The 11,753-nt window shown below is 38.9% G+C and overlaps 1 long non-coding RNA gene across 1 annotated transcript in view; it reads right to left on the bottom strand.

Annotated features, from left to right (window-relative positions):
• Window positions 1-10,194: 10,194 nt before the first annotated feature.
• The window catches only part of LOC103806206, an 11,940-nt gene continuing 10,381 nt past the window's right edge, over window positions 10,195-11,753 (bottom strand). Inside the window, exon 3 of the long non-coding RNA XR_624774.1 lies at window positions 10,195-10,268. This is a non-coding gene — a long non-coding RNA (uncharacterized LOC103806206). The remainder of the gene's footprint in view (window positions 10,269-11,753) is intronic.

Genomic DNA, 11,753 nt, shown 5'->3' with positions numbered 1-11,753 from the left:
CCCTTATTAAAGTAATTTTAACTCAAAGAAGTTTAAATCGCATTATTGGTTTTATTTAATTAAGCTATGGGGACTGTTTTACACTGTCATTTGAGTTTTCAGCTTGTGCCTTTTCTACCAGTTACACAGGTTCCTCCTGCACACACCACACCCTTATAACCCTCCACCCCAGTTACCTGGGTATTTCTGTCTAGGAGTTATTCAACATTATTCGGTTTCACTGTGAACTTTAAAACTATCCTGTCAATGGATGCAAGATGTGGACACTGTACTGAACACATTACCTGTACTGAACACATTACCATTCCTAAAACTATCATTTGGATGTGCATTTGAATGATAGTATCAAATCCACCCTTCCAGAGGACTTGGTATCCTGTTAGTGCTTCAAATGAAAGAGCCACTTTTAATGTCCTTCTCATGCATCCTAGTAAGGGCAAAGACTTTTATTCAACCTTCAGACTGGCAAAAAGAAAGGAGAATCTGAATGCACTGAGTTGTGCCAAAGGTCACTCAAGCACTTTTTCTGTCACTTGGAAAATAAGTCAGGTTTTAAAACTACATTTCTGTGTGTGTGTCTACTGCATATTCCTTTCTACAGGAAAATATCTGATGGCCTATGTTCTCTTTCAGATCTCAGGTAAGCTACTCAACTGACACATTTGACACAGGGTCAAAAGATGAAAACTGTCTTCTGGTTTAACTGCATCATGTTACACTGTGCACTCTGGAAGAGTGTGGGCTAATTGTGTGTCCTCCTGGAACGATTTCCTGGAGGCACACACACCACTGAAGCCAGGAAAGCTTGCATTCTCCTGGGAATAAGGCAACCTGATGGTTTCATGGACTTTATACACCATTAACTATGTACTGAAACTCCTTTCTTCCCTTTGGGTAAAAAGATCTCTTCAAATTTCTACTGTTTAAAAAAGAAATGTTCTTAATTGGTCTCAGCATAAACTATGGAAAATTATAAACATAGAAAGAAAACTTTAAGAACAAGAAAGGTATAGACATGAACTTTTTCCTCTTTCCCCCCCCATCATCCCATATCTTTACATTCTTTTCTCCCCATCATTTACTGCTTCCACCTACTTCTATTTTGATTTTGTTTTCATTTTTTGCATTTGTGTTATTATTCACTCTTTTTTCTCCCCCACCATCACAATGTATATCATGGCAGGATCTTCTAAGTTACACTGTTCTTCTCCTACTAATGATCTAAGTCCTCTGCAAGAGCTTTTCTCTAAGTTCCAACACATAGCCTATACATGAATCTGGATATAAACTGTTCGTTATTTCAACACTCTTTAAAATAGTGCAAGTTGTAAGATGATAAATTGCTCCAAACCTGACACATCTATAAGAGCCATGAAAGTTAACATGTATGATAAGTTGTGCTAAGAACATGGTTCAGTCAAATTGCTTATAGTACAATTGGTTCATTCAGAAACCAGCATGAAATTCAATGATTTCTTTTGCCAGCTATTAGTATCTTTGTACTAACTTCATCTCCCAGATTCCACTGACTGATGGGGCAGGCAGCTAGAATGAGTCATGCTTGTAACCTTTTATTTCTGCAGTTCTAAAACACCACTGAAGATCAGTGTCACATTACGGTACATCCTGTACGAACACTTTTGAAGCTGATCTTTTTTTCCTAAGACACTATGATTCAAAAGAATAAACAGTCATTAACTACATTTCACTTACTCAAGTCATTGCCATACTATGCCTATGCAACTCCTTTCTTGTGTGGTTATTGTTCTGAAGAAGAGAATGAGTCTTGTTTTCTTGATGTAAAAGATTCCTTTGATTTTACTGGATTTTATATTTGCCCTACAGTGCCTTCCAAAGATGAGATGGACGAACTTCCTTTTTCACAGAAGAAACTAGCAAAGGGAAAAAATGGGATATTCTGTCTGCTGCCTGTGATTGACAGATAATTTAGAGAAGGAATGGAACCTAAGTATGTTGATTGATGCAATTAAAAAAATACTTACGGCAAATCTGTAAGGTTAAAGGGTTAGTAGTGCTGCCCAATACATACTACACACCAGTGATACTACTAGCTTAGCTAAGGCTAGAGAATGTAAACAAATTGGGTGCAGAAATTGTTTGAATACACCAATGCAGCTACCAGTCCCACGGCTCCCTGATGGGAGACTAGGAGTTACAGATGTTAAGAGAACACAGATAACATGTAACTTGAAGGAAACCAATAATTTTCCTCTCTTGTGTTGTTCAATTAACAATACCCATTCATTACTCAAAGGAACCACATACAGCTCACAGGATTCAGAGGAACACCTGTGGAGATGGGGGCTCCAAAACTGAACTTCGTCGATCAGCTCAGGGCTACAGAAAGGGCCCAGACACAAAGGTAGAGATCCTGCAGCAAGTGGCTGTCAGCAGGAGGACAACAGCTGGATATAATGTATTCACAAACTTCAGAAAGTTGGGCACACAAATCTTCCTTCCTTGAATTTACCTAATTTATTACATGGCAAAGATAAAGGTGAGGATCAGATGGGAGCAAAATTTCTAGCAGAAAGGAATAAGAGAGAAACTTCATTTCACTGAGTAACTTCCACTGAATGGGATGTCTATCAGTGACTCAAGGAAGGGTAAGTTTACAAATACAACAGGCACATACATCAACTTCTAATTCAAGGAAGAGATTTGTTAATTGAGAAAGTATCTGAAAGTGAACCTTCTGAAACTTTTCTACCAACAGGTCATTCTGCAAAAGAATAAAACCTTTTCCAGATCAAGTTTATTTATTGCCTTCTCTCATAATGTCCTTGGCAATGACTGCTTCATGCACTGTTCCAGACACAGAGCAGATCAGTTACTAAAGAAATTTAGTATCTCACCCAAAAAAAACCCGAAGCTTTTGATTTCCAATATTATGTACAGGGTACACTTGGGATATGCACTTCAACTACCAGGGATACAATTTTAGTGCCATTTAGATAATAATCTTCCAGGAATTTCCTCTGGAACTATGGGATGAGCTTTCCTGAACAGAACGGTTTTCCAGAGATATGAAGTTCTCATCATAACAACAGCTCTGCAGGTTTTGAATTAATTAACCATTTCTAAACTGTGTCTTACCAAAGTACTGACGACTAAGAAGAAGAGCTGAAAGCTGATTAAATGTGACAGTTGGTAGTATTCAGATAGGGACTCAGATATGTCCATCTAAACAGTCTTGACAGCAGCTTTTACCTACTTCTTTTCTTTTCATTTTTTCCTTAATATCTGCTTTGATCAACCCCTCCAGTAAAACTTCCAGTGATTTCTATGATGGTAGTATTTGGAAGATGAAACTGCCCTGCATGGCTCTACGTCAACTGTTTCACTTGCACATGACAAATGAAATCAATAAATGTCATTTCCTGTCTTGGTTCTAAAAATTATAAATTCACCTAACAACAACAACAAACCCCCCTCATGTTCAACTAAAGCTTATTTTCTTATTGAAAGGCTGTTACCTAAGGTCTCTCGGTCAAACTGAGCCAGTGCTTCACAAGTTCTAAATACACAGTACAGATTTCTTGTCAGCTCATCTAATTCTTGTGTCTATCTAGTTTGGTAAGCGGAGAACTAAGAGGATTGTATCCCTCAAATGAACTAGCTTAAACAGAAAGAAAACAGTTTTCTTATTTTTTAGAACTCCCATGGTTTAGAATACCTCTGGCATTCTTTACTGTCAATTAAGAGATGACATTCAGTTTAAGCATTATACCTTTACACTCCAGAGTCTTTTGTGCACAATCTACTATACTTTCCTTTGGAGAAACTGGTAAAGTTTTTGCCATAGATGGAATAATGTATCTTGCAGTTAAATGGCTGTATGTATATCCTTTTAGTTAACTGAGGTACTGATAGAGCTACTCAAGTGAAGTAACAGCATTTGTACACTGAGTTTTTCCAACCTGTTTTCAGGTATGGCCCCTCAATGTCAGTAAGCCAGGATCTAGAGCAAAAACCTGGCACACAATCAGCATGTGATTTGCACTTCTCTGCTGACAAGGGGACATTCAGATGTTGAACTGATGCTTTGCATTGAATTTGATGAATGATCTCATGTCCAAAAAACACACATATACCTAACTGGTATGTATGCTCTCAGCTTCTGGCAGTAACAGGGTAGGAATACTTACTGCCAGGAAATGACTGACCTGCCATCCTGCTTTGATTCTGCAAATCCTTATCAAGATAGTGTATCCAAAGCCATGCTTGTTTTTGACCCCCTGCTGCTAATTTCTGTGCATTTGTTTCCAAAGCTTCCTAATTCTTACCAGCTGGCAGGTATAAATCCCATCCCAGTAATGAGCTGGCTTGCTTCTGTGTACAGAGCACTGATTGAGATCTTCCTCACAAATATCTATACACACAGCTTGTGATCTGACCCAACTGTGATTAACTACAGGCTCCACAGAACCTAGCTGAAAAGGGGAAATCAAAAATAAGAGATTCCATTGGGGCACAGAAGTGCTTACAAACAAGTTGTCACATTTGTATACAGAATTCCCATTTACTTGTAATATAATACTCTGAAAATACATTGTGTCTCCTCTGCCAGTCAGATAACACACATTTTGCAAGCAGTCATAGTCAAAAACCTGCCACTTTGAACACAGGGATGGCTATGCACACAAATATGAGATACTGAATCTTGAGGCGCCCCTGTTCCACTCATGGTGTGCTTTAAGCTTTGCTGCTTTAGTGCAGAGTCACTTTACAGAGAAGGGGAAGACCAGCAGGAGCATTGCCTTCCTCCCCTGGCAAAGTGAGGATCTATGTTCTGAAATCCAGGGAGATGCAACTCCTGTTTTGTTGCTGTCTGAAATCTGAGCTCCTTTCTTTAGCTAAATAAGCAGCATTGCACTGAAAACTAGAGAAGCACAAATCCCATTACATAGCACCCTGAGGCTGGGCTTCATGTTACAGATGTAACATGCTCCTCTGCTTGTTCAGAGAAGCTGGGGAGTGCATGACAGGGGGAAAGGGATCAGTAAGCATTGTGAAAGAGCCTCTGTGAAGATGAAAGTCTCAGCAACCATTTCCCTCAGGAAGCAAAAGATGAAATATTCTATACTACTTGGTAATTAACAATTCAAACTGTTGCTGTACGAATGAAAGGCTTACTTTTATCTTCAAACTCAAGTTTTTAAGACTTGCTCCTAAACATACCATTGGGGATTTCTCCCTCTTGGAAAATCCTGGGTTTTTTCAGTTCAAGACTTTTTTTTTTTTCTTTTTTTTAGAGGCCAGGGGTGGGTATACCCTGCTAATTTCAAAGCCTAAGCACTCTGTGGGCTTGTGAAGGAAGCCACAGCACACCTTTAGAGCCCTCAGCCTCCAAGAGTCACAGTGGGTAGGTGCAGGCTTATTCTCTGAGGTCTACTGAAGGGCTCAAGAGCATTCTCCACAGGGAACACAGATGGAGAGAGCTGTGGCAGGCTGCACGTCGGGAAATCGGAGGCAAGCCAGAGCTGAAATTCAGCTACCACCACAGGAAATGAATTCAAATTAAACACTGCAAACAAAACAGTGGGGAAGACTGAACTGTCAGCCTGCCTTTAGTGGCAGACAATCCTGTGGCTGGGATTGAAGCCCAGTGATGTGTTACACAGTTCCTACCTAGGACAATCAATGATGAATGAGAAGCAAAGAAGAGAAGGGGCTATAGTAAGAATTTTCTCTTTCAAATAAACTTACATTTGTTTCATGCAACACTACAGTTCAGAGGGTTAGCAGTATTTATCACCAGAAAACACATTACAAAATAAATGGACAAGCAACCCAAGAAACCATCCATGCCTTGGAATTAGAAGAAAATTATTATTATACTTCTAAATATCTGGTATCAATTTTCAGATGGAATACATACTGTGTACTACCAATAACTTCAGCTCATAGAAGTGCTTATCCACATGCTTATTTACATATATCATAAACAAAAGTCTGACAAAAATGTATCTTCTAATGTTTTAATGGTAAATTATTCTGTATATTAATCACATTGATTGCATTATGGCTTTGTGGCTAATTTATCTCTAACGTCCAGAAAATGCAAACAGAAATTGCTCAAGATCTTCAAGAATCTCCTCCCATGCCTGTACAGAATTGTTCACAGCTCTTGGTCTCCCAAAATGAGAGACACCACGATCAGACTGTAAGCTGTGTTACCATGCAGGTGGAGACACTGCTACTGTAGTTGCTTAACTCTGGGGTTACCAACAGCATACAATTACTTTAACTTGAGATTGTTGTCCCTGTTGCAGGATCAACACTGCCAGCAACTGCAGGATATTAACAACATGTACTTAAGTGTCAAAAGGACATAAATGACACACAGATCTCCTCACCCCAGCAAAATAAGGAAATTCCACAATCATCAAGCTAGCTGAGTATTTGTTTGAGATCAGACACACGAGGAAGAAGCCTGCAAGCAAAGCTCATAGAGAGAAACACCAGCAACAACTTGTGAAGTCAAATGTGAAACAAAGTCAAGCTATGTTTGCAGCTTAGGTTATGTCTCTGCAGCAAATTGTTTGATCTCAAGAAGAGGCATTTATTACCACCCAGTTGGTTACGAATCAGAAAATTTGCCCTAGGACAGCAACTGTTGACTTCTCAGCCTACCACAAGGCTATCACTCTTGTCCATTACACACTACAGTGGCTCTCCGAAGAATAATGCACAAATTGTAAGATTCGGGTCTTTTCCTCACAGTATTTAAGTGTACAGAACATCCATGAAACTGCTTCACATTGCAGAACTGTAACCCTAGTCATTAGGCACTGAAGAACAGATCATAACCAAGAAAAAAACAAACTCCTGTCAGAGGCTGAGCTTCCTCAAAGACTAATTCAAGCAGGTCACACTAAGGCATACTTGCTTTTCAAGTTTAATTCCAGTTGACCTAGGATCTGAATTGGTAGCAAAATGCCCAAAGTTCATTCCACCTTACTTTGCGCCACTGCACTAGTTATCCAGGCTCACTGTACAGACAGTAGCAAGAGATGATCTTCAGAGAGCGATGCAGGTTGCAGAAGAGCTGGGTTACCTCCAGGAGATGTCAGAGACCAGTCTCTTTAAAGCAGCACGTGCCAATTTGATAATCACCTGGCTGAGCTGGCCTGCCCCATGGTGTCTTCAAGGGGGGTGAAAGGGTACACATAGGTTTGGCTCCAGTTCATACACTAAGACAAGTGGCATAAGGCATGACACAACTACTGTAGCTGTACAGAGCCATGAATTTACACCAGTTTTCTTAGGAGCTGCTAAACTAGCCAGAATTGCAAGTTTCTAGATGATCATAGCCATGTGATTCACTATGTGTGATTAGCCAACCACACCAAGTCACTCTGTAAGATGCTGAGATACTGTGGTTATGGAAATAGCACAGAAATCATTCCTGACTAGGGTTTCTTCAGATTCCCAGGATCTATAAAGAGCATGTTAAGTATGACAAGAGCTTAAGTGAGAAATAGTATAAGGAGAAAGAGGTGGCTCAAAGGGGACAGTGGTAAGTGCTTGCCCCTTCATGATTCCAGGCCTCTTGGAGCTTCCTGCTACTAACTACTGTTCTCTTCTTAGAAGCAACTCTTTGTCACACCAGCTGTTTCTGTTTGCTCTTTTCTTATCTGTGGAAGGAAGAAGGAAAGTGGTCTTGCTGGGGACAACATGCTGCCTATACACTGTCTTCAAGGAAAGACAGAGCATCAGGAACTGTTAGGATGAAAATACCTATGGCAATTCTTTTCAAAGCTGCTCCTCCCTCCATGGTAATCATCCAAGTGTAGCTCTTCTCTCTGTCTTCCAAGCTGGCTCCTTTTAAATGACTTTACTTCTTTAGTGAAATGTACTATAATATTCTACTGCCCAATCCTCATTAATCTTACACATTGCACTAGTACAACAGAAAGAGAGTAAGCTGTTGTTGAGATAACTGGCTTCCATTAGCAACCATGTGATTGGCAGGACGATAAAGTCTTTTCCCTTGCAGGTCAGCTGCTTTTTAAGAAGAGGGCAATCCTGCTGATCCATCTTTTAGCTACAGTCTCTCACTGAGTCCCAAATCTCCTGCCTTTTAGCTTTGATACGGTTCAAGCTTTCCCCCTTGTATCAGCCCCTACCTGTCATCAGCTCCTCTGTACCAAACAGCCAATATCAGGAGTTTGACCTCAGGGCACAGTCCGGGTGGGCAGGTAAAACCTGACCACTGGACCTACTTCCTTATCTTTCATATCCTGCAATTCATGAAGAAGTATCAGATTCAAACTAAAAAACAGAAGCATGACCTTTTATAAGAACTTTCTGAAAAAGGCTCTGTTGCCTTTCTAAGTATTCTTGAAAAGAACTGTCATTCACCCTATTAAGACAGAAATGGATCACAAATAAGGAAAAGAGGGACAGCACTGAAAAATCATACAAGTTTTTACTGTGTGCCTGTAATACCTTCTGGTGATGCACACAAAAATATTGTAAAAACCAAACCAGACATACTAGAAGTATTCTACATCTACAAGCTCCAACTGCAACCCAACAGAGTTGCCCAGACTTTTCCTCTTCATAAAGTATCTGAAATCAATTACATTCCCATGACACACAGAGCATCCTCTATTAAGTGTTCAAGTGAATTATAAGTTGCTAACATAAACTGAGAGCTATCATAAACAACATAATACCTATTTATGTGACATACTCAACAGTTGGTGCTTAAAACATACAAAAACATTGATTTCCTGTAGCAAGTACCTACACATCCTGTGCTCCTGCATAGCTGGAAATCATGTTGTCCCTTGAAAGAGACACAGGCTCTGCAAGGATTTATACCATTTACGTGGATGACAGAAATGGTGCCAAAATCTCTCGACATCCTTTCCCTTCAACCAGAATGATCTTGGTACAAACTGGAAGATGTTTAGTCACTTTTAACACCGACAATAAAAGGAGAACAAAGAAGAATCCAATAGAGGAAGGCTGCTAGTCAAGGCACGACTTGTGGTATCTGAAGTCTGGCAGATTACATCTTTACATGCTGAATTCTGGAACTCCTAATGTACAAATATCACATGAACAAATCTTATAGCCACAATCCTCTGTCCTCCTCACATAGTCCATGCTTACCCCATTACAGATATTTTGTTGCTATATTACTGTGAGAACATAACAGACAACTCTCCCTTTTAACTTTTTCATTTAAAAAGACCCTTTAATTAATCCTTTCTAACTATTAGGAGAAACTGGAATACTTTTCGCCTCAGGAATTTTCCCTTCTGAAATGCCTCTTAATAATCTTGTTGTGAAAAACCTACCAAATTATTAAAAGAAAAAATATTCTTATTATATAGATAATTTGTTATGAAATTCTTTCTTCTTTCTCTTCTTTTCTGAAGACTTTGACAAGGCTCATAATAGTGTTGAAAAAATATCACCAGCATCTGCAGAAAGCTAAAGATCCTCCACATGCAGTTAATGATACATTTCACTATTTAAATGACAAAATTTTGTGAAATAATAAATCCTTTCTAACAGCTAACTTTAAGCATGGAAAGGTTTTGAAAATGAATTGCTATGGGTGGATACAGTGTCTGAATTTACAAAGATTTTAGTAGATTTTAGTCCGGAAAAAAACTTCCTTTTGGCAAGATCTCTGGATCTCCAATATTACAGCATTTAAAATTAATTTGAATATAGAATAAAGATCAGCCAGTTGACACTAAAATGTTTTCCAACAGTTTAAAAGAATTCTGTGTAACAAATTCAGGTGAGGAAATGCTAAATTATACCATGCCTGATTCTGCTATCCAGAGAGTTGTTTTGTAGACAGCAGCAATTGCTCAGGATGGAATCAGGCCAGCACACACCAGGATAACATGTACACTCTTGCAAAAAGGCATCACAGGATCTTTACAAATTTGTCAGAACCAAAAAATTCAATGTAATACTCATGTGACAGTACCACCAGTAGCACAGTGCCCCCTAACAACATACTGGAGAAATAGTTTTATGCTAAATTACAGGGAGTCGTGCCACTAATAACACTTCAAATAAATGCTTTTCACAACTAATTACATGGGAATGCAAAAACATGAAAGGTTCTCAAATTTAATAACTTCAGCATTGGTCAAAAGGGGAAATTAGTAGGATAAAAAACACCAACTAGTGTCTTACTTGTCTGAGGTCGATGAAAGCTAACTGCAGGGTGTCTCCCTGGAATCCTGGCACAGGCTCAGAACTAGCAAACACTGCAAAAAAAGGTTAAAATATTACGGATGTAGACTGTTGTTTTTTTAAATCTAACAGAAAATCAAGCTCTATGCAACAGAAATGCAGCTAGCATTAAAAGGAAATTAGTTTCATAGATAGAGGGTAAACTAATAACTGACAGTGATTAAAACCAAACAACTTTGCTATAATTTTTCCAATAATCCCAAAGAACAACACCTTTAGGAGTATTATTAGAAATTTTGCTTACAATTCTAACCCGGCAGTCATGCTGCAATCACAGAAACCAGCATTATTTGTTGGCCTGAGGTGCATGATTACTGAAGAATTTAGAAATAATACCAATTCCATGGCTGTCAACTATTTTCAAACATCTGCATTAGTTACAGCATCTGCACGACAAAAACTCCACCTCCACCCGAACAGCAATACAAGGCAAACACTAAAGTGGGAGTTAGTTCAATGTGTAGACAACAGGTAGAAAGCTCTACATGCTACAGTCAGAGCAGAGCTGAAATGCCTTTTCACACCTTTTAGCCCATTTATCAGTCATGAACTTCTGCTCATTTTGAACCCATAAACAGGCTGTCAAAATTGGAAGGCAAAACTATATTGAAATACAAAAAAAAATGGTAACACAGCAAGGCAAGAAAATCAGCTCTTTGTTCATATTAGGAAATCATCAGTAATTTTCAAACTTTAAAATAAATACACTTTCTGTTGTTATTATCCCAGTCACAAGTTAATAACAAACACCCACTGCCTCACATCCCCAATGAGGTTAGGTATCTTATTTCAAAAGAACTGAAGAGTATTTTTCTCATGCTCTTCAGTTAGAACTCTTAACAAAGTAGATATTACTGCAATAGTTTTAACAAGCATCATCTGAAGCAATCAAAGGTAACATTTTTTCCCAAGTTTGAGTAACAGGTCATTCAATGGTAGAGGAAACAGAACATAGGGAACCAAAAAAATTCCAGATGCAGTGGTAAACTCCACTGTGCCACATGAACTCTTACTAACATCTAGAAATAATATGAAGTCCTTAATATATACATTTGAAATGATTAGTTAGAAAATTTGGATTAAGTGAAAGTACAGAAAAACATTGGTGTCCAAGTCAACATAATGGTAAAACAATGGCCCTGACCATTTACTTCTGAATGAAAGGTTTCAACTGAAAGCAGATTAATGAATTCAGACAGACTAGTTACAAGCCCAAAAAGTATTATATGGAATGCAATTGTAAATAAAGACTCTTACATAAGGGGCACAAGAAGCTACTAATTTTCATGTCCTCAACATAAGAAGGACATGGAACTGCTGGAGCAAGTCCAGAGGTGGCCATGAAGACAGGCTGAGATAGTTGGGGCTGGAGAAGAGAAGGTTGTGTGGAGACCTCAGAGCACCCTGCCAGGAGCTGAACTCTGTGTTAGGAACTGCAGTGACAGGACAAGGGGCAATGGGTACAATGGGTACAAATTGAAGGAGGGGAAATTTAGGCT

Source organism: Acanthisitta chloris, unplaced genomic scaffold (genome assembly GCF_000695815.1).
Source record: "Acanthisitta chloris isolate BGI_N310 unplaced genomic scaffold, ASM69581v1 scaffold14237, whole genome shotgun sequence".
In the NCBI taxonomy this organism is placed as follows: domain Eukaryota; kingdom Metazoa; phylum Chordata; class Aves; order Passeriformes; family Acanthisittidae; genus Acanthisitta; species Acanthisitta chloris.
The sequence above is the reverse complement of the archived record's forward strand: the minus strand, read 5'-3'. Positions and strand labels throughout refer to the sequence as shown.